Below are 24,496 nucleotides of genomic sequence, written 5' to 3'. Positions count from 1 at the left end.
CCCGAGGCTGACAGGGGGCCTGGGCTAGGGGTCCCCATGGAGGGAGCAGGCTGGGATAGGGCCCTTCCCAGCCCCCGTTCGTTCTCCGGCACCGTGTTTGCGGACGAGCCATGTGTCTGACGATCCTCACCGCATCCAGGAGCCAGATGGTCTAAACAACCCGTCCGTGGTACGGTATATAAATATTTTCCGTCATTATCGTGGTGCTGCCGTGTTGACGTTCACGAAGATGCAGAATGACTCTGAGGAGCTCGCCGTCGAGAGGCAGGCAGGCCAAAGGCGGGGCTGCAGAGCGGCCCTGCTCCGTGGAGGGGACAGCTCCCAGAGCCCGCCCGACCTCATGCGGCTCCGCAGCTGCCCGGCCCAGACTGTGGTTCCTCACACAGGGACCTGGGCGCGTCACCCTCTGCTCTCTCAACCAGGCAGTGTGTTTCTCTTCATGGACCAGTTTGTTTTTCACTGTTGGGGTGAGCTCGGTGGCCCAGCATCTTTCCCTCTTTGCTTTGCCTGCCAGGGAGCACACAACTAAGATTTTTGCTTGCTTGCTTAAAGGTCGCCCTCCATCAGCAATCCCACCATAGGGATTTCCTTTTTCTTTTTCTTTTGTTTCTTCTTCAAAAGTCTGTCTGTCCTCATCTACTTTCTTGGGCAGGAGAAATGTAATGGACTGATGTTGCGAGGTTTCTGGAAGCAGGCACTATGGTAGGCGCTTCAGTAACATGAAAACACTCTCATCATGGGCTTAGTGTAAGATCGCAGGGTGCAGAACCTGCAGTGTCCAATTTCCCTATATTACTAACTAGGCTGGCAGTGCCAAGAGAGCTGAGATAAGGCCTAGGCTTAATTCTTTTCAGTATCCTTTGCAGTCTGATAGGTAGCGACAGTTTGGTGTATGTGTTAGTTAGGATAAGTCCTGCTAGCTGCAATGACAAGCTTCCCCAGCCCCAGTGGTTTATCACAGTGAGGGCTTTGTTCCAACTCTTACCATATTTGAATTAGATGCTTTGGAGGTGGCCTCCGTGACTGAATTGAGGACCCAGCGTCCTTTTTCACTGTGTTTCTGCCATTTCCTGGGACTCCCCTGAGGTCCACCACTGGATCTGGGCTTTAGCTGACTGAGGAGTGGACAGGGGAGGGCCTCGGGGATCACTGATGTAGGGTATTTTAGCGGCCAGGCCTGGAAGGAATGTATCTCCTCTACTAAAGCACTGACCATACAGTCCCACCTGTTCCTGAAAATGTAATTTAGGAAGAAGAAAATTGGAACAAGCCAGATGACCGTAGGGAAATGCAGTGGATGGATAAACAAATTCATGGAGCACAAGAGATGAGGGAAGGCTCCAGGGGACAGAGGCAAGGGTTTCAGAGTGTGCGTCTGCCTTGTACGTCTAGACACGGGTCCTCTGGCGTTTGTTCTGTTGTTTTGGTTTAGTGTAGCTTTTACTTCTACCGAAGTGGTAGGACCACAAGATGTTGCAGCTGAAGGGAGAGATCAGCACCCTTACGTACAGACGGGGAAACCGAGGCCCAGAAAAGGGAGCTGACTCACCCAGAGTTAGTCCACCAGAGCCCTGGTCTCAGCCCCCACACCTGGGCTCATTCACTGCGCCCAGGGAATCCCGTTGGTTTCTGCCCCCGGGTGCACACAGACCCCTGTTCGGGATGGGATGATTGGAATCACGTAATTCAGTGTCATGGAATGCATGGCCTGGGGGCCGCACTGGATTGCTGGAGAACCCCAGCCTTGGCGGAGGCTGTTTGAAGCTGAGCACAAGTTTGATTTCAGCGTTTATTCCACCGGCCTGGAGAGCGAAGGAGGAGCCTGTTCCTCAGCCTCATTCAAGCCCCCACGTCTCTGAGTGGCTTGCATGTGAGTGAGAAAGAGGCTCCTAAGCCTCACATCAGGAGTAGACGTTTCCCCCAAATCCATCAGAGAGTGGGCCCCTCTGTCAGTTCTCTGTCACTGCAGCAAAGTTCTCCCAAACTTAGGGCCTTCCAACATCCGCAGCGTTGCTTCAGTGTGGCTCAGCTCTGCCCCGTCGGTGTCGGCTGGGACAGCTGGGAGCTGGGAGATCCACCTCCCAGAGGGCCCTGGCTGGCAGGCGGGTGCTCGCTACGTCAGCTGGGGCCCGCTGGGGGGGCCTTGGGCCCCCTGTCCAACACAGGGCACCCTCCTCAACCTCCGCCTTTTACAAATTTATCTATTTTTTATGGTGGTAAGAGGCACATCGCATCAAATATACCAGTTTGACCATTTTCAGGCATCTGGTTCGTGGCATTTACACTAACGCTGTGTGGCCCTCCTCGCCCCCCATCTCCAGAACCTTCTCTTCCTCAATGGGAACAACCACTGTACCTGTCCCGGCCCGTGGCACCCACCGTTCGGCCTTCTGGCTCCACCCGTTGGACTCTTGGGACCTCACGTGAGTGGAAGCACAGAATTGGCCTTGTGACGGGCTTATTTTACTCAACGGATGGTCTCAAGGCTCATCCATGTGCCAGGATTTCCTTCCTTTTTAAGGCTGAGTAGTATTCCATGGTGCAGCTGTTCCACGTTCTCGATCCACCCAGGGGTCGGTGGGTGCCTGGGTGGTGTCTGCCTCTTGTGGTCATGGAGCTGCTGTGAACATGGCCGAGGCAGCCTCTGTTCGAGTCTCTGCAGTCTCGGGCGCGCCTACTGGGTCTGAACTCGGCATGCTGTTACTGCCCCGGTCCCGTTGGTTAAAACAGCTCACAGGGCCAGCCTGGATTTAAAGGACAGGGACTCCACTAGGCCGAGGCTCCTGGGGCACCACGCACCTACGGGGGACAGATCTTTGTAGAAGAGGCCAGAAGGACCCGCTCACGTAAACCCGTCTGAGGCCTGGCCCACCTCTCAGATGCTCTGGAACCCCCGGGCTCCTGGGACGCCGGCTCCCAGGGACAGCGTGCTGAGGGAGGAGCTAGGCCAGACCCCGCCGTCCGCTCCTGGGAGGCGGCTGGGAACTTGCTCTGGTTGTATCGCTAATGCCTGAGCCTCGTATTACATAATCTGTTATTCTGTGTGCACCAGGCCCTGGTTACTTGTCAAAAGTTTCTAAAAGCCAGCTGTATCAGCTCCAGGCAAGTGGGGGTGCTGCTTCTCCCTCATAGTATTAGTCACTCTGTACTTAGCTAAATTTAACTTTTTATCATCCAAATGATATTTTTGTGGGCTTGGGATTTTACATAATGCTACCAACTGCTTCAGGCTAAGAATTTCTCCTTTTTGTTATGCACACGTGTGTGCGTTGGGTTTCTCCCTGTGAACTTTTGCACACAGGGGAGCATGGTTCCACTTCCCGTCCTGCCCTCTCAGGCCTGGGTTTGTTCTGGAGGCCCTACTTTGCCATTTGACAACTCAGAGAAAAACTGATCCTTGCAGCTTCGTAATGGCCCCTGATGCTTCCTGCCTCGCTTACCGTCTCTCCACTTTGAAGGTCTCTAGGGCTTCCCCGCTGCCTCCAGCCTTCTGGGCGCCGGAGAGGAAGCTCAGCTCCAGAGAGGAGAGCCTGTTGAGAAAACAGAGAGCAGGATCCAGAAGAAGGGATGGGGGAAGGGATAAGAAATAAGAAATCCAGCCAGCCCACCCAAGGCGTGGGGTCCCAGAAACAGGCTCTTGCTCTGTGCTTAGGGTGTGTGTGTGGAGAACCTGGCTGCTCTCACCACTGGCCAAACTGGGTGAGCAGGGCTGAGCGGGGACCTGCTGGTGGGACGTGGGTGTGCAGCGCTGGGCCCTCGCATAGGTCCCGTGTGCTGCGCGCCAGATCTGTGTGTGGGAGGGCCGCCCTCCATTTTCTGGGTGGGAAAACTAAGGCTTGGTCAGAGGGAAGGCAGGGGAGTGGGGGCAGCAGCAGCCAAGACTCAGCACTGTGGTGTCCAGCCGGTGTCAAACACGGCTGTCCTGGTCTCATCCACTCTTCACGGCAGTTCAGACTGGTGTCAGCTTGTTACAGAAAAGGAAACTGAGTCTCGGAGCTGTGGAGCACACAGGTTAAGTTGCTCAAGGCCACAGAGCAAGAGCTGGCTGAGGCAGATGTTAAAACTTGTCCCCTCCAGTTCCTCCTCTCACCCCCACGCTCTCCTCATCTCTTCACTAAGCTGCTCCTCACAGATGTGCCTTGACCAACAGACAGAGGGGCAGACGGACGGACAGGTGGGACCTGACTGAAATGTGCTCTTTCTAGGATAATCCTAGGCCAACTCCAGCCTCCTCTATCACCCATCCCCTCCCTGCGAGGTCTCTCTAAGCAGCAGGTTGCCTCTGTGCATGTGCTATGGGAGGGTCAGCCCAGACTGGCATTTGCCTCTGGGTGGAGGACTTAGGCGCTGGGAACAAGGACATGAGAGAGACTCGCTCTCATCTGTACCCTTTCTAGCTATTCAAAAGTGTAGATGTATTTGGGAGACTTGTTTAGTGGGGGATGAAGAGAGACTGATATTCTATTAATAGAAATTGTATAGAGAAACAGATTCACTTACTAATTCACTCACTGATTAACATATATTCCAAGTATGTGTGTGTGTGTTTGTACCCCAAAGAATTGAAGACGCACATCCACACAAATACTTGTACTTAAGTATTCATCACAGCACCAGTCACAGTGACCCTAAAGTGGAAAGAGCCCAAGTAGCCGTCCACAGAGGAATGGATAAGGTGGTCCATGGCCATACAATGGAATATTACTCAGCCATTAAAAAGGAACGAAGCAAGGATGAACCTTGAAAACATGATGCTGTGTGAAAGAAGCTAGACACACAAGACTTCTTACGTGATCCTATTCATATGCAATGTCCAGAAGAGGTGACTCCGTAGAGACAGAACAGATGGGTGGCGGCCAGGGCCTGGGGAAAATGGTGTAGGAGTGACTGCTAATGGGACGGGATTTCTTTTTCTGGTGATAGAAATGTTCTGGACCTAGACAGAGGTGATAGATGTGCAGCTTTATGAATGTACTAAATGCCACTGAATTGTACACTTTAAAGGGGTGAGTTACATGGTTAGCAAATTTTATCTCGATAAAACAAAAAAATAAGGAGCAGAGGGTGCTCCTTCCATGGAGTCAAAGTCTGGGCTGTCTGGCTTGTTGCCAGTGACCTGGGCCATTTGCCTTGGTACCTCCTACCATTTGCATCGGTCCTTCCTCCCCATTCTTTAACCACCTGCCTCGCGGTCTCCATGTCAACGGGGGATGAAACAGCAGTGTTTAACTTCATTGGCGCTACCCACTCGTTTGGAACTTATACTTTCAACCAGGGCCAGCTTGAGACATGTGGATGTCTGGGCAAGCTAGTAATTTGGCACCCCATCCGACCGGTATTCTGTAAGTGTGTGTTTGACATTTATTTCGTGGGGATGAGGAGAGACTGATACGCTATTAATAGAAATCGTATAGAGAAACAGATTCACTTACTAATTCACGTCCACTGGCTGAAACCGAGCCAGGGAGCTGAACATTTTTCAGGAAAGCAATCCCGACTTCTGTTGTTCTTGTCTCCAAAGACTGGGTTTTTGTTTTGTTTTCATTTTTTCCCCTCATCCCTGCAATTTTCCAAGTCATTCAAGAGGCATAGTGAGGAATTAGATTTAAAAGATAAAGGAGATTTAAAACACAAAGATATATTGTTTCCACGTGATACAGATCTGTTTATGTCTATTGATGAACATATGTGCTTTATACGTAGATTGTATAAATGTGTAACCTGTTGATTGAATACCACGTGCCACATATGTAAATATTGCACACATGCCACACGTAATATTGTGTAACATGATGATTGTGGTTGATATGTGCCATATAATTGAAGCTTGCTGAGAGTAGAAATTGTGTTCTTTTTTTAAAAAAAATATTTATGCATACAAGAACTGGGGTACAGGCCAGAGGTGTGGGGGGGGTGAGAAGATTCAGCAGAGAAAGAGTGGGGAACAGAACAGGAGGATCCAGTGAAATACACTACCGAGGGGAGCAGCGGGTGAGTCAGGAGAGGTCTGTTGTGCTGTGAGCGTAGCTCCCTGGCCGGGGATGGCACTCGTGCTACAGCAGCTGCAGATAGCTTCATAGTGCTACGTCTTAACCCCTTGTGCCACCAGGGAGGCACAGAAATTGTGTTCTTCCAAAAAACAAAACCCAGGTAGTGAGCATGTGAGGGGTGGATGGAATGTTACCAAATCGGTGGTGTGAATCTCTCTGATGTTTGCACCTTTCTCTAATCATGATGCATGTTGTGCATGTATTACTGTTGTCAGTGATCTGTCCGTGAACCTGGGCAGGGCGGTGCTCCAAGGAATAAGATGTTTTCTGTCTATTCCCGGTACATAGAAGCACTTTCAGACACGTCCTTTTGCCCAGGCCCTGTGGCCCAAGAATCCCAGTGGGCTCTGGTCTGTTGGGAAGCGCTGCTTTGCTCTCACCTTTCACAGGAGGGGCCACGGGAGGAGCCTGGCCACCTGGCGCCATCTTTCCTTTCAGTTCCAGCTGTGCTCTGCCCCACCCCCCGCCCCCCCGCCCCTGGGCTCTGCTCCCCAACGGACCACCTTGCTCCAGCACCGACCCTGCTTCCACTCTTGGGCTTTACATGCATTCCTGGGGAAGTCCTTTCCCCAGCTGCGTGTCTCTGGTTCCCAGTGTGCTCTGCTCGGGGCCCCGGGGCTCTCTCGGTGCCAGGTGTGAGTCACAGCCGCCCTGCTCACCCAGGGACGTGTGACGGGGGAGCGGCCCGGCCTGGCCTGCAGAACCCATCCCACGTGGACAGGGTGGTACCAGAGGGAGCCCTACCTGGTGAGCGGGCTCTTAGCTCCAGAGGGGACTTGACGCAGGCCTGGACTTCACAGCGTGGCTGGGGGTGTCGTGATGAGGGGAAGAAACGCAGCAGGGGAGAGAGCGAGAGAGACAGCGTGTGAGCCGGGGCCGGGCGTGCACCTGGCACGGGTGAGTGGTGGAACTTGGCGGATATTGAGAGAAGCTGGAGCCCCCCTTACCCCCACACCCTGCGTGCCTGGTGGAGGGCCTGGAGCGTGGGACACCTGGAATATTCTTTGCTGGGGGCCAAGTGTGCATGTAGAGGTGCAGGTGCAGCCGGGCAGGGGCAGCGCAGGCAGAGACAGTGCTCAGGTCCCCCAGGCCTGCTCCAAAGAGGGGTTTGCAGAATTGGCAGAGGCTTCCTGGGTGGGCGCGGAGGACCGCATGGAGCAGGGGGGCGCGTGTGAACAGCCTTCTCCCCACTGACAGCCACACCTCCTACTGCTGTGCTGGCCCCAGTTACACTCCCTCCTCTGAACCCCGAGACGTGCTGCTCCAGCTGCTCCTCCTGTCCAAGCCACCATGCAGTCCCCTCTTTTCCCTTGGCCTCCCTTGAGACCGCTGGCCCCTCAGGGGCACAGGCTGGTGCCCACAAAGCCCCGCTGGCCTGGCCTCAGCCCCTGGAGTAGCTGGCTGTGGAGTCCGGGACCAGGTCCAGGACAGACTGGGCTTCCGCAGCCCTGGGGCCACCTGCCAGCCGCCATGGCCCTGGGGAGGCCTCCTGGCGATGCCTGCTTCCTGCGCACAGGTACGGGGCCCTGAAGGTGTCAGGAGACCAGGTGTGTGTGGAGCTGCAGCTGCGGGAGTGCTGGCGCGGGAGCCCGGTCCTGTGGCTGACTGGCCACAGCTCAGTGGACACCCGCTTCTCCATTGCTTTCACTCACGTGAGTGCTTCTGTGGCCTGCTCATACGCTGCAGGGTCTGGCGGGCAGGCGAGTCACCCCAGGGCGCTGCCCATGGCCTTGTGTGGGGCACCAGGATGCTGGAGCCTGCTGGCCGAGCCCAGCGGCCACTGTCTGGCCGCTCTCCCCTCTGCTGCCTGGGGAGGCAGCCCCAGAGTTGGGGGTGCCAGTGGGATGGAGGCCCAGGCTCTGAGTGTGGCTTCTGAGGTCAGAGACTGTAGCCAGTGTGCCGGGGAGTGGGTCCGCACTCCTGGGAGTTTCCTGAAGCAGAGGCAGCTCTTGGGAGTGTTGGGGTGCATGGGCCTCCAGGAACAAACCCAGTCTCGGTCCCTTGGCCAAGTGAAGACGCCTCCAGCCAAGCATCTCTATGTCTGCAGGTCCCATCTCTGCCTCTGCTTGGGGCTGTTTGTCTCTCTCAGCGGGGTGGACAGAGGGTGTCTCCCCTCCTCCAGGCGGGGCTTCCCCTGTGAGCATGCGTCCTGGCCCAGCCCCTCTGTGGTCTTCCTCCTGGAGGCAGGGCATCGATGGAGCCCCCTCCCACCCGGGAGGCCCTCCCACTGGCGTTGGAGCTGGGGTGCAGGGGCCTGGGCGCTGTTTCCTTCTTCCCTCCCCCCTCCAGGGTCACCTGCGTGACGTGGAGACGTGTTTATGGCTCTCGCCTCTGGCAGGCCCGGGTCCTCTTCACTAGAGGGAGGACTGGTCTGTCTGCAGCTCTATGCCAGGGTGGTAAAGGCCCCTGTGTACTGAGCCCTGGCGGGGTCTCTTCTCTTGGCTCCTCCTGGCCCTGGCCACTGGCCTCATCCTGCTTTCCACAAGCCGCGGTCAGTGACCCGGAACAGCGTCAGCTCCTGCCCCCCGGGCCGGCTGCCCCAGTCAGCTCAGCTGCGGCTGGAGCTGAACCTGTGCTCCGCGCTTTCTCTCCGCCCCAGGTGGGAGCGGGCGCCCTGTGGCCCCAGCTGCCTCTGGGACATCGCAGTCCCTCTGACGTCCCTGGGATTAGGGCTGCCCTCGTCCGTTCGCTGAGGCCTTCGTGGGCAGACAGGCCGAGAGACGCTGTGGCCGCTCCTTCCTAAGCTCCACCAAGCCCTGCTCTCCTTGTCCTGATGGGCAGGTTTGAGCCTTGGGGGCGCTGAGGGCGGATATCCCACCTAGGGTAACTAGCATTTGGGGTGAGGAGGCTGGGTGGGGAGCAGCACCAGGCACAAGCTCTGTCCAGCCACCAGTGAGCTGGGCAGGAGCCGTTCCCATCCCGCTGCCCACGAGAAGTCGGGTCCGGGGCGGCAAACATGTGGCTCCAGGTCCCACGCGTCAGCGTGGTGCTCAGGGTTGAACTGGAGCTGAGACAGGGAGCACAGGTCCTGCTTCCTCCAGATCCTGCCCCTGGGGGCGCGGGATCCAGGCCCGGCCCTGCACTCTCTGGTCTAGCGGCCGGCTGGGAAACGGCCTGGAGAGGTGACCCCGGCAGGCGGTGACCCCAGGCTGGTGGTGATCGTGCCTCCCTCCGGCTCTGCAGGGGCTATTTCTTCTCTAATTGCCCCTTTTCAGTTGCTGGGACAAGGCAATTGCTAAGAAGGGAGAGTGTTGTGTTGTGGTTTTTGTTTTGTTGTTTCGCTTTGCTTCGCTTCGCTTTCCAGGGTGTCTTAGTTGCCTGTGTGGGGGTGGGAGGGCACCACCGCCGGCCCAGGGCCTGGTCACACTCTCTCCAAGTCTCGGGGGCCTGCTCCAGTGAGGCCCGGTTCTGTGAACTTTCCTGCAGGAAGGGGCTTCTTTTCCTTTGTAGCCGCGGCAGACCCGAGGCTCAGCCTGAGCATCCTCAGGAATTCTCTGACACACTCATTCAACAACGAGTATTTTTTGCGTACTCAGTGCCCCCCGGGCAGGATCCCAGGTGCCAGGGGTGCAGCTGTGGACGGACAGACAAGTCCTGCTGGCCAGGAGTCTGCCCCTACACTTTGCTTATGCTGTTCCAGTGTCCCGGCCCCCTCTCCTCACCTCTGCTGCGGGTTCCTGTTTCCTCTTCAAGGCCCACTTCAAACCCCTCCTTCCTTCTGGAGCTCGTTGTAAGCCCCTCACACTGGCCTGTCCCTCCTCTGGGCTGGCACTGCATGCCACTTCCGTCGGGAGGAATTCATGGTGCCGTTTGCCCTGAGATCCTTCGGTAAGTGTGTCTGCGGTCAGCTTGAGAGCCCGCGGCCTGGTACCACCCCTCACCCCCGACAGAGCTGCCAGCACCCACCCAAGGCCCCCAGACACCCTGCTTTCCTGAGACCTGGAAAGCATCAGGCCCCCGGTGGAGAAGGCCAGGGGCCCCACATGCCTGTGAGCTCCTCTGGGTACTCGTGGTGTGGCTGGCACTGAGCCCACTGGGTGCTGGCTGGCAGGAGTCTCGGGGTGAAGAGAAGCCCCTTCCCAGGGCAGCGCTGAGCATCTCTGCCTCAGCCTCTCCTCCTGGGGAGGAAAGGGCCGGGGCATGGCTTATTTTTAGCGGCTCCTGGCTCCAAAGGCAAGTGGAGCACTTCCTTCCAGAACTGGGTGCAAGGAAGGGGCGCTCAGCTCGGCCTGGCTCTCTCTGCATCTGCCTGATGCCTGAGCCAGGGGACCCCCGCAGAGCGGGTCTGCCTTGCAGAGGAGTACGGCTGCTCAGCCTCCCCGCCACCCCCGCTACTTGAATTCAGTTACCATTCTGAGCAGCAGGCAGAGCTCCTGGCTTCTGGCGTGTGCATTAACCTCAGTGCCCTTGGGGTGGGGGCAGAGCTCAGTGGGGAGGGTCCCGGCCCAGCCTGGCTGGTCACTTCCTTCCTGATTCCCCGCTCGCAGGGAGGGGTGCTTCCTGCCATTGTCTCTGCGAGGCTCAGCAAGGTGGCTGTCTCCAGTGGAGGAAGAGCGATGACATGGGCGGCCTCAGACCACAGCAGCAGCTGACACACTCTTTCCGTCCCCACCGCTGTCCCCACTGCAGTGCCGACCTCCTCTCCAGCCTGGAAGGAGGCAGGAGCTCAGGCCTGCTGCCCCGTCAGAGGTCGCGCGCCTGGATGGGAGCCACGTGAGGAGGGCGGGTTCCTTCACTGTCCCTCCCACCCCCACAGTGCTTGGGGGAGAACTGGGCAGCCTCTGGCGCCCCTCCTGCCCAGACCTGCTCGGCCACAGGTCCCCTGCCTGCCTTTGCCAGTTGCGTTCCGTCTTCTGAGGGGTGTCCTGACACACCCCAGCCCTGATGACAACTGCAGTGGACTCCACTGGGGGGGCGGCTGGAGCGTGCCTTTGTGCTTAGGCCTCCCTGCCCGTGCAGATGCCCGGCTGGATGTGGGCCTCAGGCTCCCCGCCCTTCCCAGGAGCCTCTTGAGCCCCTTCCTGGTTTGCCCACTGCCATCCGGAGCCGTGAGCTGCCAGGACACTTTATTTCAACCAAGTGGCATAAGCTGCAGCTCTTGGGCTCGGTGTCTTTCTGGTCCCACTCATCTGCGATTGGTACAGGTGTCCCCTGGCTTCCAGGGACCCGGGCACGAGGGCCTTGGCCCACACTCCAGATGAGAAGTGCCTGGCCCCTGGGCTGCTCCTGGCTCTCCCCCTGCTGCCCAGTGCTGCTCCCTGTGCCCGTCTCTGCTTCCCCAGATATTTTCCCCGTGCCTCCCCCATGACACAGCAGAAGTGGGTGCCTCGCGGAGCCCGCAGCTCATGAACTGGCCCTCGTGGCATGGGGCTGTCGTCTTGTGTCCCCTGATTTTCCCCCACATTCCCTTCCGGGCTGCAAGCCTGCCTGGAAGGGCGCTGTGGCTCCTGGAGACGGTGTCTAGAGCGGGGGGTGCTGGGGGCTCCTGGCAAGCGGCCACGCAGGTGGGCGTTGTGGTTTGAGATCGCGTCTTCACACCGTGACTGACCCCCAGAGCATCACAGGTGCCCATTCAGTGTGTACCTAGTGAGTGGGCTGGGTGAGGGAGCAAGGAAGCAGCTACAGTTCTGGCCCGCCCGGGGCTGGTCTCCTGTGGGGCTGGCCTACAGTAGCAGACACGCAGGAAAGGCCGAGCTCAATGGCCACAACTCCCCATTGGAAGAGAAGCCCCCTCTCAAGCAGGGCATTTAAGCAAGGCCTGAGGAGGGGAGAGAGAGGGGGAGGAGAAATTACTGCTGGGAGGAGCAGCCGGGTAGCTCTGGGAGCATATGCAAAGGCCCCAGGGCAGGAGCTTGTCCGGATGTCCCCCTGGGGGAGTGAGGGGAAGAGGATCCCTCATGCCCGGGGCTGGCAGGCCGGGGACTTGGGCTTGGGCTTTGAAGATGTGGCTGCTAAAGCCTCAGAGAAGGACCAAGACCTGAGTTGAGCCGTTAAAGGGTGGCTTCCGCCTGCCGCGATGAGAGCAGACTGGGTGGGCTGGAGGGAGAAGCAGGGACATGAGTGGGGAGACATTGGCCACATCCTGTGGGGACCCAAGAGCTCTTCTTGTTCGATCTTTTCATTTAGGTTTCCTACTGGGAAACAGGCCCAGGGAAGGAAGGTGCTCGCCCAGAGTCACTGCCGCTGCTGACAGTGGGGCCAAGACTCGGGCTCTGGATTCTGGTGTGTCTGCAGCTGAGCTGGCACACGGCTCTGGAGAGGGGCTGAGGAGGGCTGGGGCCCGAGGGCTGGGCCTGACCTGGGCGCTGGAGCTGAGCCTGGATCGGGGTCCCGGGGAGGCCATCTTGAGCTTGAATTTTGATGTCAGTGGGCTGGGTGTGGCTCTTTGCAGACCAGGGCCAAAGCTCTCTTGCGTTTTTGCAGAGGTTTTATTCAGCTTCTACTCAGTGCCAGGCCAGGGACGCAGAAGCTGCTTTGGGAAAGGGGCTGAGGGCCCAGGGGAGACAGCCCTGTGAGGCTAGGATGCTGGATGGTGCTGGGTGGAGAGGACCGTGCTGAGGGGGGCCCCGGGTCAGGGGTGCCCCGAGGCCTCTGTACACGAGGAGCCTGTTTCAGTCCTCCACTCGCCTCTCACTGTGAGAAGGGGGGCAGGGAGGGCCAATGGGGCGGGGCCCTCGTTGCCGTCCAGCTGTGTCCTCACTCAGAGGTCCAGCCCCACCCTAGCCTTGACAGCACCGCCCGCTGGGGCCTCCTGCGGGCCTGTTGGTGAAGCAGAGTAGCCTGGGTGACTTTAGACTCCTGGGCGTGAGGGGTGTGAGGAGGGACAGAGTCTGTGGGCCAAAGGGGGGTTCCTTCCAGCTGCACCCCTGCCCCGTCCCATCATGAGAAGGTGCTGTTGAGGGGTGACGGCCCAGAGGCTACTCTGTTGCGGTTTTACGAGCTGCCCCCAGAAAGGGCCTCACTGCCCCGCGGTGGTTTGCGCCTGGCAACCGCAGGTGCTGGGGACCCCAGATGACAAGGTCTGGAGGTGTGGCTGGCTGTCAGGCAGGAGACCTGCGGGTGGGCCGAGTGTTGGGTGGCCCCTGTGGAAGGGAAGGGGAAGTGGGGGGGGGGCAGTAAAGAAAGCCCGGTAAGGGCCCTGCGCCACGGAGGCTGGCGTGTTTCCACTCCAGGGTGCTAGCGTGCAGACCCGCCGACCCCCGTGGGCTCCAGCCCCGCCTGCTCACTGCCCCAGCTGCGGCTCTTCCGTCCTCTCTGGAGGCTTTCCGGCATCTCTGCGGGGAGTCCCACATTCTTGGGGGACCGTACCACTTGTCCGTATTGGTTTCCCCGAGATAAGGGAGTTTCTGGCCTGTCCCGTGGAGCTTGACTCAGGGAAAGTTCTAGGTGTGTCCTTGGGAGGTGTGGCCGTGGGTCGGACGACCATCGGCCTAACTTACGTTACACCCCGTGAGCCTGGGCTCTGCTGCTTTGGGAGGGAAGAATGCCGTGATGCTGTGAGGGACTGGGGGCTGCGATCTCCTCTCCCCGCCCCTGCCGCTGCCTCGCAGGGTCCCGGCTGGCTCCCAGCCCGCTCCTGCCCTCCTGCAGCCACAGACGTCTGGGACCCTCGGGTCCTGGCACTTCCCTGCAGGCAGGTTTGTTATGTGGAGGCGAGGCGAGTCAGGACGTCCCCCTGCACCCACCCGCCCGGGCAGCAGAGGCCCTGATGGGCTGCGTGGGGGTGTCTGGCACGCAAGCCCAGGATGCAGGTCTGTGATGTTGGGAAGGCCCCGGCACAGGGACCTTGGGGTATGGAAGCACAGACGAGGACGGACCTGCCCCGGGTGAGGAAGTTGGGCCTTAGTCCTCCCCTGAGGCATGCAGCTCCTAAGTCCTGTGTGTGACGCAGGACGCAGGGGACAGGCCATGGTGCCCAGCCTGCCCCTCTTCCCAGCCTGGTCTCGTCTCACTGCCCTGACCCTGCTCTGGCACAGCTGGGGCTTCCAGTGCTTTGAGCTCCAAGGCATGGCCCCTGCTGCCCCTCTGCCTTCCTCTCCTAATCCTTCACAAACTCCTCTGCATCCTGCAAAAACCCATCTGGAGTGCCCCCCTTTCCTATATAATCTTGCCCATCGGGCCACCATCTGCTGCCTTCTCTCTGCTCTTTGTCTGCCCCTGGTAACACAGTGTGTTCCGGGTCTGCCCCCTGCCAGAGGGTGAGTCCGGGGCGGGGACTGGGCCAAGCTCCGCGGGACAGGCCAGAAACTCCCTTATCTCAGGGAAACCAATACAGACAGGTCCTTTCTCTTCTTTCTGGCTAGCCAGGTGGTCTCTGAGCCGCCCTCCCTTCCAGGTGCGGCGTGTCCAGATAGGCAGGAGACGGTGTGCATCCTCCACAGCTCACCCTGCCTGCGTCCAGGTGCGAGGGGCCGTGGGGTGGGGCTGTGATCTTGGCAGACCCGCTTTTGTGAGCATGTGCCAGGGCAGGGCAGCCTCTCGCCTGCTCCGTGTGGTTCTCCACGCTGTCCCTGGGCTGGGGGGTCTGCTCCAATCTGCCGCTGGCATCCGTCAGAGACCGTGTCCCTTTGGCCTCCCCGCGGCCCGGCAGCTGTGAAGTGCGGTTTGGATTGTGTCCTCATGTCACTGCAGAGGACAGTGGCTCCAAGGGACAGGAATTATGCTGTTCCCTCCCCTGCCCCGTCCAGCTGTCCCCAGTTCCCCACGGCAGGAGGCAGATGCTGGGGGCTGGGGTCAGGCCAGGAGCCGGGGACCTGGCCGTCACTTTCACGTGAATGTCTCCCAGGCTATTTCTGGCCACGCCATTATCCCAAAGGCTTCGGGGGATAAATATAGTCACGAATTGAAAAGCCCCAGTGGCAGGCAGCAGGCAGGCAGCGCTGGAGAGCGTGCAGCCGGGGTGCTTGGCTATAAATAAGCTGCTAGAACATCTCCCCAGCCACGCTGCCACCGCTGCTGCCGGCTCATTTCGGAAAGACAGATTTCCTTGCGGGGTCCCTCCCAAATCACGCCTGTGCCTGCGGGGCCGGGGCAGAGGTGGGCGGGAGGAAGGGGCCACGTGAGGAGCGGTCGGCTGGGCTGGCCTGCTCTGCTCCGCCTCCCTTGGAGCAGCCTGTGAAACAGAAGGGCAGGCGCGCGGCAGGGGTTCTGGGGACGCTGCCTGGAGGATGCGGGTGGCCCAGGCCCTGCCCCTAGGTCAGCGCCCCAGGTCCAGCTCTCCTCGCAGAGGGGCCAGCAGACGAGGGCCCAGCCTGGGTGATTCCCGCACTCAGCAGCAGCGCTGCCCTGCTCTGCCCTTCCCGGATCCGCCCTCCGACTAGAACACAGCGTGGCTTCCCTTCGGCTTGAGCGACCTCGCAGCTCAGCCACAGCCGCCGCCCTCCTCCCTGGCTCCCCAGCCTTCACCCCGCTGCTGGGGCCCAGCCCTTCCGCCTCCCTTCCTCAACCCTCCTCTGCGCTCTCCCTTCATCCCCCACCCTCCCTTCTTTAGGCCGCCCCCTCCTCACTGGGCGCAGGCAGCTGAGACTGCACCCGAGAGCGGACCCCAGCCGAAGGGGTGTTTCTTGGAGGAAGGTGGACACCGGGAGCCGGCAGGAGTCCGTGAATAAACGCTGTGGTCCTGGGGGGGCTTCTGCAGGCCCTTTCTCCTTCTCGCCCCTTCTGCCTCTCGGGCCTGGGGTGACCAGCTGCGCCGGGCAGCTGCATGTGTGTCAGCGTCGCGGCCACAAACGAGCACATGGCTGGCGGCACTCCCACCCCCGCCTGTAGAAGACCCCCATGGCGCCTCCTGCCCTCCTGAGCAGCCCAGCCCTGAGTGTGGGTTCGCAGCCACGGGCGGGGAGGGGGGCTCAGGTGGGTCCCCACTGCCAGGAGCCCACGGCCCGTGGGGTGGGGTGGGGGGAGGGGGGCAGCCGTTGGGCAGCTGTGCACCGAGCTCTGTGCCCAGGGCGGGGCAGCAAGTCTGGACCCTGCAGAATGCCCTGTTCCCCGCGCAGGAGGTGGACTGGGCGCCAGCGAGGGATGGCCTTCCAGGCGGCGGAACAGCCTGTGCAAAGGCCCCGAGGCTGGAGGAGGCTGTGTGGGTTCCCATCTGTGAGTCTGGTGGGGGGCTGTGCTGGGGGAGAAGCCGAGCCCGGGGCGGGAGCCAGGCCTGGGAGGCTCGGGTGCTGGTTGAGGAGCTTGGATGTCATCCTGAAAGCCTGGGGGGGGAGGGCGCCGAGGGGCTTTATCAGGGACTGTCACACGATGTGTGTATTAGGGAGCGGTCACGTGACTCTGCGGATGACAGGTCGGAGGCGGGGGGAGGAGGGGGCAGGCTGGTGGCAACATCACGATGCCTTGCTTTGTTGAGTACCTGCGAGGGTTTTTGGTTTCAGCTGAGCCTGTGAAATGGGGACGCGGGCTGCGGGGGCCTGGGAAGGAGGACTTCTGTGCCCCTCCCTGCTCCTCACGCTGTCCCTCACTCCAGGGCGACCTGCGGGAGCTGGCCCTGGAGCCCACGCCCAGCCCTGGCCCCTGCTCTGACCCCGCTTGGCGGTTGTGTGTGTCCTCAGAGCCCCCGGCTGCCACTATTCTCCTCTGGCCCTAATGCCAGGACTGCTGCGTGCCCCAGCGCCCCGAAGAAGGATCTCCGAGAAAGCATGTTCAGACGTGTGCCTCGAACCCAGGAGTTACTCTGGCGTGTAAACTCCATGGGGTTGGGACCTGTGGGTGTCCGGTGACAAGGAGGGAGGGGAAAGGGCAGGGGCGGCATTTGTTGAGAGAGTGAGTCAGAAGTTGGGGTGCTGCTCTGAAACCCGTGCAGAGAAGGAGCCGTTAGAGCCAGGATCCTCCAGGGCCCCTATGTCCATGCAGGTCCTGCCTCCCCGGGGCCAAGGAGACACTCCTGCCACCTCGTGTGGGACCCCCACACCCCGCTGTTCCCTTTGGACCCCAATGGGGTATCCTGCAAGTCAGCCCAGCCGGCCTCACTACTGGGGATTTAGGGAGACCCTGCAGGTGAAGGGCCATGTCTCACACGTCTGCCCCCCTTCATGTTCCAGCTGCAAGAAGTGGTCCCCACGCTTTTTTCCCACTGGACAGAGTCAGGGTCCATGCCATCCTTTTCCCCCTCAGGTCTGACACTTTGCTAGGACGGCTCCCAGGAGGCAGGGCGACGTTGCTTGTATTACTGGCTTATGAGAAAGGACACGGTGACAGCCAGATGGAGAGGCACCAGGGTGGGGTCCAGAGGGTCCCGTGCAGGAGCTTCTGTCCCCATGGAGTCGGGACAGGCCACCCTCTGGGATGTGTTCATCAACCCGGAAACGCTGCAAACCCTGCTGTTTGGGGTCCTTAGGAGACCCATAAATCAGTGATCTCTGGTGGATAGTTCAGCTCTAGTCCTGCCCCCCTCCTGGAGGTCAGGGGCTGGGTAAGCTCCAGCCCTCTAATCTAGCCGCAGTCTCTGGCGTCCACCCCCTCCTGCTGCTCAGCCCTGTCATCTCACTAGCGTGCGAAAAGACGCTCTCCGCTTCAGGCACCGTGTGTCAGGAGATGCAGACCAGATGTGTACTCTTATATCACAGTATCGGGGGAAACTGATCCCCTGGGAGGCTGGCTGGGGGGATGTGTACCCAGAAGTGCACAAGGCTCCAGGACAGAGCTAGGCCTTGACCTGGGTGCCAGGGTTCCTCTGGAACCCCTCTGAGGTTGTCCAGGCACGTGTGGAAGTCACTTTTCTCCCCACTCAGGCACGAGTGGCTGGGGGCCCTAGAGGCGTTCTTTACCCTCTGTCCTGTCTGGTCCTCTGCCCCACTGATGTCCAAGCTCCCTGGCAGACCTAGCCCCCACCTCGGCCCCTCACCCATCTCCTCAATCAAGTGGGACTGGTGGTTTGCAGCCCTGGAGTCTCCCAACTGAGCTGCTGGCCCCCTTGGCAGAATGGCACTGTTGAGCATCGCCTTGTAGGGTTGGTGCCAGGATGAAGGGAAACCAGCCCCAGGTGGTCAGGGATGTGAGTCCCCGTCTTCCCAAGTCAGCCACTACCCGCCCGGGAAACCAAGGCTCAGCAGGCTGGGCTGCCCTCTTGGGGCCTCTGTTGTTCTCAGACCAGAGACTCCTGGCCCTTGCCTGGGGGTGTCTGCGGGTGGCGGAGGGCCTCTCTGGTCAGAGGTCAGCTTTTCGCAGACAACCTTGAATGTGAACAGCCTTGAGTGCGCTCCAGTGTGCTGGAGATTAGGGCTGTGCCCAGCCCAGCCCCGCATGCGTCCGGCATCTGAGGGCTGGGCCAGCACCCAGAGGCCCTCCTGCCTCTCGGGGATGGAAGGACTGACGCCTGCTGCTCAGGGTGGTTGGGGAGCCTGGTGGACCCGCCGGTCAGCCTGCTACTCTTCTCCCTTGGCCCTATTTGGAGGAGCCTTCAGGAAGCCCAGGCGGACCGGACCACCTCGCACGCAACCCAAGGGGTTTCAGAGGCATTATCAGAAGCCCAGCCTCGGGGCCAGGGGGTTTTGGAGCCTGGGACTGTCAGTGAGGGGCCTTGTCCAGGCTGCTGCCTGGACCCACCCAGGAACAACAACAAGCGCTCAGGGCCCTTAGCCCCCCAGCAGGGTGAGGCTGGTGGTGGGGCCTCCACATCTGAAGACTCGCGGTGTTGGTGTTTCACCCGTTTTTGGGCTTGGGGTCAGCGCCTCAGTCCTGATGGCCAGTACCTGCCTCTTGGGTGTGGCCCCTTAGATGTGGCTTGGGGGGCTGTGATGGTGCCCGGCCAGGTGGGATGGAGCGTGGGGGTTACTGCAGAGCCTTCCTCAGCACCCTTTTCAACAGCGGCCTCACTGAGACAGAGCCCAGATCAGTGGGGCCCATGCCTCGGGTGAGCGCGGTGGTGGCTTTCAGTCTGGGCGGGAGCCGGGCAGCTGGCAGCCTGATCAGCTTAGGATGTCTTCATCACTGCCCGGGGAGCCCCTGGCGGTCACCCCGCCCTGGCCACCCGCCCCGCCTGGCCTCCCTGCCCCCGCCCCCCGCTCTGGCGTCCGCGCGCCTGCTTCTCGTCTCTGGCTCGGCCTGTCTGGACATTTCGAGAAATGGAGTCGTGCTCCGTGTGGCCTTTGCGTCTGGCTTCGCTCACTTAGCATCCTGTTTTGAAGCTGATTCCTGTCGGGCCTGGATTTCAACCTCGTTCCTTTTCAAGCCACATCCCACCTCCCCACCCGGAGGGGCCGCAGACTGTCCGTCCACCCCGGGTGGCCGCGGGCGTGTGCTGTTGGGGTGATCGACTGGCGCAGACACAGCTTGGCCTGCAGCGTCCACCGCAGCCCCAGGAGGGCAGGAGTGGCCGAGAGGCCGAGACGGCAGCACGTCCCCTGAGCGAGGGAGCAGGAAAGGTGGCGAGAGGAGGGTCCCCGGTGACTTCCTGGCACTTTGCTCTTCTCTTCCCGCCCTGGGGAGGTGCAGGGCGGCAGGTGAGGAGCTGGGCGGGCCCCAGGCCGGCGTGTGGGCGTGTGTCCTGCAGCCCTGTGTTGAGGGCGAGACCCTAAGCCTCAAGGAGCCTGGCAGATAGATCCTGCTGGAACCCAGATTAGAGCCTGCCGGGGGAGGAGAGCCCAGGGACTAGGAGACGGGTCTTGCTCTAATTGTTCCGTCTTTTCCGTCAGTGACCTGTAGTCCTGGTTCAGCTGCATGTGGCGGTGCTCCTTGGAGGAGCCTACGGCAGCTCACACCTCTGTGCCATGGCGTCTGTACCCCTGCAGCCTGGAGGGTTCTCTGGTCCAGAGGCTGTGGAGCTCCCAGGTCACAGGGGGGATTCTGCAGCAGCCGGGTGGCAGGGGCACTGCCCCCTCCACAAGGGTACTAGCAGGGACCCCTCAGGCTCTCAAGCAAAGCGAGAGGAGGCGGCATCCTGGAGACAGCTGGGCATCCACCATCTCCCATGGAGGGAGCCGGGGCCACGGGAGGCTTTGTGCTCTTACTGGATCTTCACCCCCGCATCAGCCCTGCGAGTGGGGGGTGGGGAGGCTCCTGGGCGCAGGGAGGTCTCAGCTTGGCAGTGGATGGGGACAGGGTTTTTTCTACCCAGACAGGGGCCCTGTCCTCTCTAGAAACCTCAGGCAGGCAGCGATGGGCTCTCCAGGGCTGTGCAGGGACTCGGCTTTCTGGCTCGGGCAGCCAGCTTCTGGGTGATGACAGGAAGGTGTCTGGATGAGGGTGGCCTGCCGGATGGCGACACCCCTTGTTTCTAAAATTAGCAGCACGCGGCTCCTCGAGCTGTCTCTTGGGGCCACCTCTGGCCTGGGGGCCCGGGCAGATGGTGATGCTGGCCCCCTGCCCCTGGCGCAGGGAGGAGTAACCAGCGTGGAGAACTGTCGGCCCCAAGAGGCGAAGGTAGATTTGTGGACTTAATAACTTTTCCCAGCTACGGTGTTGAGAACGAAGTGGGAAAATACATAAGCCTCTGTCGGTTTCGCTGCGAGACAGAAGGCGGCTCTGGTAGTTGCAGCTGAGCCCCCGGGTCCCCCAGGGTCTCTGAGTCACGCTGTGGGTCACAGGTCACGGGCGCCTCCAAGGAGGGGTCCGCAGGGCGGGGATCCTGTGCTGAAGGGCTGGTGGCCCGGCCAGACAGCAAGGCGGTGGCCGTGTGGGTGGCCCAGCCCCGGGCTGCATCTCTGGAGCCGCCTGTCTGCTGGGTGCCGGGACCCACTCCCTACCCGGCCCACTGTCCCTGTGCCCAGGACCTCACAGGTTGTGCAAAGCGCCAGCCGCAGGTGGCTACCGAGCATCGGCCTCACACTGGCCCATGCGAGATGTTTCCCTCCCGTAGGCTCCCGCCTCTCCGCAGCTGCCCACGCCAGGCTGGCTCTCCTGCGCTGGGCAGCAGAAGACGCAGGTCCCTGGCTGCTCGCCTGGCCTCTGGCTGCTCCTGGAGGTGGGCTCGGGGGGCTTGATGGGCAGGACAGCTGCTGGGGCTGTCCCCATGGGAGGAGTTCAGTCTCACTTTCTACGATCTGTCAGAGCAGATAGCAAGGCCTGTCTCTGTGGACTGCCAGGGAAAGGAGAGGGGGGTGTCTGGGTCAAAGCAAGGAGCTTCTGAGGCCCTGGCCAGGGCTGCCCATGTGGGAGGGGATGGAGCGGGGCAGCTAAGCTGCTTCTGGGAAGCAGGTGGCCGCAGCCGCCCTCTCACCTGCCCACCTCCCTGGGGGCAGAGCCACGTAGTGGGACGTTCAAGCATCTCCCTGGGAGGGTCTGGAGATGTGGTGAGGACCCTTTGCCCCGCTCCCCGTGGGCCCCCCCTCAACCAGCCATGCCCCGGGGCAGCGTCCTCTGTTTCCAACAGCAGTTTCAGGGCAATTTGTTATGCAGCCCTCAGTGACCGTCGCGGAACTTCCTGCATGCTCCGTGCCTTTCTCCTGCTCCCCTCACCCCACCATTTTCATCTCTGCACTGGCCCCCTCGAAGTGTGGGACCCCAGGGCAGGGCAGCGAGGCCTCTACACAGAGCACCGTGGCCCTGCCCCTGCCCTGCATTTTGGCCTGAGCCAAAGGCTGGGTGTGCCCACTGAGGGGGGGCTAGCAGGCGGGGGAGGGGGAGGCAGGGGGAGACCCAGCTGGTCCAGCAGGGCCGCAGCTCATGCCAGGCGTCTCTAGTTCGGTCTGGGTGAGGCAGTGTTTCCCGCCTGCGCAGGGGAGGAGACTGTCCTCTCTGACTCCTCCACTGTCTTTGCCTCTCTCCTCCCTTGACTCAGCTTCTCAGACCACCCGAGACACTGAGACTGGTTCCCTTTTTGGGAGCCCCAGCCTCTGTCCCGCACTAGCAGGAAGGAGGCATCGAGGAGTCGGAGGGGAGAAGCAGCCAGCGGGACGGTCACATCTGGGGACCTGGTCCCTGTTTGCGTTACTGACCACAGACCCGGCCAGCTGTTGCCCTGCTCCCGAGCCTGGGGACCAGCCCACAAAGCCAGAACCACCCCCCAACCCAGTCAGCGTGGCTCCCTCCATTGTGGGCCCACAATCAACACTCCTCCCGTGAAACCAGTCCCGAGTGTTACAGTCTGTGGGGTTGGAGGGTCTGGAGGCCAGGCCGAGGCCCTTTGGAGTCAGAAAGCCGCACCAGCTTCGTGGCAGGGAGGGCGGTTCTGGGGGCTGTCATTAGAAGTCTGTACAATTTGAACCAAACTGCACTGTTTCTGGCCCCGCACCTTGGGACCTCTGGCTGCCTGATTTCACAGGGGCCAAGAGTTGAGGCTGGGCACTGGACCAGGCACCTTGGCTCCCACGCCCTCCGCAGTTGCACCCGAGAACTTCTTTCCAGTAAATGCATGGCTGTTTCTGGCTTTTTGTTGCACTGTTTCATTTTCAGATTTTTTATTGAATAGTTGTGGGCACTGGGGATGCCAGGATAAATCAGAGTGTCCCTGCCCTTGGCTGGTATCGGGAGGTGGGCAGAGAGGACGCAGTAAGGGGATGGAGGCTTCGGGCCCAGAGGCGCGGTGGAGGGTATTTCTGCGGGGGTGTAGCTCAGACCCGGGTGAGTTCTTGCTGGAATTACCGTCTCATTCCCCCATAAAACAGGGAGGACTTCGTGTGGTACGTGGAGAGACAGCCCCGTGTCCAACTTAGTTTGATGTGCTTGGTTGGTATCATGCCTTGTGAAATCTGCATGTGCTTTTAAAAAGCTTCCTTCAGGGCCTCCCCGGTGGCGCAGCGGTTGAGCGCTGGGTTGCGGAGCTGCCCGCGGCCTCTGCGGCGCCGGTTCAATCCCCGGCTGCTCCCCGGCCACTGGAGGAGGGTCCCACATGGCGCGCAGGCCTCTCCTGCCGCCCCCTGCTCCCCTCAGCAGTGTACTTCGGTCCTTCTGCCTGCTCTGCTCCCCGCTCTGGCTCTGGTGAATTCTCTCGCCCTCCCGGCTTCTGACTGTACCCAGTGCATGTATAAACCAAACAAACAAACAAATAGATAAATAAGACATGCCTCTAGAAAATTAAAAAAAAAAAAAAAAAGCTTCCTTCATCTCTTATCTAGCCGTTCATCCATCAGAGCTCTTTAAAAGTTTCTGCGCTATTTATTGAAGCATAACAAATGTGCAGAAAGTGTGGGAATAGCAGGTGGCCGCAGAGGACTTTGTACACACTGACCATCCACATCCATTAGCGGAATGTCGCCAGACCCTGGAGCCCCCACCCCTGCTCCCAGGGTGTCTTCCACAAACCAACCTCCCTTTTATAGCCATTAACAGAGTTTCTGGGCAGCGCTGTGTGCTGGCATCAGCTCCAGTGCACTAAATGAAGTCCTTCCTGAGTGTGCTGGTGGGCTAAGCAGCCGCAAAGACAATAAGCAAGGGAATAGACTGGAGAGAGGCTAGGGGGATCAGGGTGTCTAGACAGGATGGTTGGAGATGACGTCTCTGTAGAAACCTAAATAAATTTGGGAAGCAAGATGGGTAACATCTGGGAAAGTGGGAACAGCAGGTGCAAAGGCCCTGAGGTAGACATGTGCTTGGCAAGTTCAAGGAACAGCAGGGAAGCCAGTGTAGCTGGAACCAAATGAAGGCGGAAAGGTACAGTCAGAAGCACAGGAGGGTGAGAGAATTCACCAGAGCCAGAGTGGGGAGCAGAACAGGCAGACTGACGAAGTACACTCCTGAGGGGAGCAGCAGGCGGCAGGAGAGGTCTGCGCGCCATGTGGGACTCTCGCCGGCGGGGGATCGAACCGGCGCTACAGAGGCTTTGGGCATCTTCGCAGCCCAGCGCTCAAACTCTGCGCCACTGGGGAGGCCCCCTTGCATTTTACATTTTTAAATGTTCGTGTTGGCCACCCCGTGGAGACTGGAGCAGAAGCAGGGGGACTAGTTAGAAATTCTGTGTTGCAGTGGTGTACGGCAGTACGTACGAGATTTGTAGATAATGGCTTGGCAAGTTTTGTAAAGGAAACCAGTTGGAAGCAGCTTGTCCTTTAGCCATGCACACATAATCCCGTCAGTGTGCAGGGCCACACACCACCACCACCACCTTCCCCCCGTCCAGCCCGGCCCCCCCGCCCCCCCGCCCTGGAAGGGTGTGGCTGTCCAGGCCCTGCCCTTTCCTCTGGCGCTGGCCATGGACCTGAGGGTGTTGGTCGCATATGAGTGGGACTCAGCACGGCCCTCTTGGGGCCTTGAAGAGGAGCCAGGTTGGTCGAGCGCGCTGAGGTTTTCCCCAGGGGAGCTGCCCTGCAGCCTTTCCCTCTGGCATCCAGGCTCAGGATGATTGGGGCTGGCCCTGGCCTTTTCCTCCATGCCCCTGTCTGAGCCTCCTCCTTCCTCACTGCTCTTGAGACCCCCTCTGCTGACCAGAGCAGCTCCTGCAAGCCACTTGACCGCCCAGCTGTGTGACCTGGACAAGTCACCATCCTCTCTGTGCCTCAGGCTCCACAAAGCAGGGGCAGAAAAGGTAAAATCAGTTCGTTCCCAGCAGCACACACGTGGTGGGGCCAGCA

General features: G+C 60.2%; 1 protein-coding gene across 4 annotated transcripts in view; it reads left to right on the top strand.

Annotated features, from left to right (window-relative positions):
* The window catches only part of PITPNM2 (phosphatidylinositol transfer protein membrane associated 2), a 108,596-nt gene that overhangs the window by 18,478 nt on the left and 65,622 nt on the right, over positions 1–24,496 (top strand). Inside the window, exon 1 of one of the 4 annotated variants that reach the window (XM_054695398.1) lies at positions 9,786–9,878. The exons of the other annotated variants lie outside the window; for them this stretch is intronic. The gene's annotated coding sequence lies outside the window, so the exon portion shown is untranslated. Of the gene's footprint in view, positions 1–9,785; positions 9,879–24,496 lie in introns of those variants that run through there. 4 annotated transcript variants of the gene reach the window in all.

The sequence above is a fragment of the Talpa occidentalis genome, unplaced genomic scaffold (genome assembly GCF_014898055.3).
Source record: "Talpa occidentalis isolate TD23 unplaced genomic scaffold, MPIMG_talOcc4v2.1 talOcc4.14, whole genome shotgun sequence".
Lineage (NCBI taxonomy): Eukaryota > Metazoa > Chordata > Mammalia > Eulipotyphla > Talpidae > Talpa > Talpa occidentalis.
The sequence above is the reverse complement of the archived record's forward strand: the minus strand, read 5'-3'. Positions and strand labels throughout refer to the sequence as shown.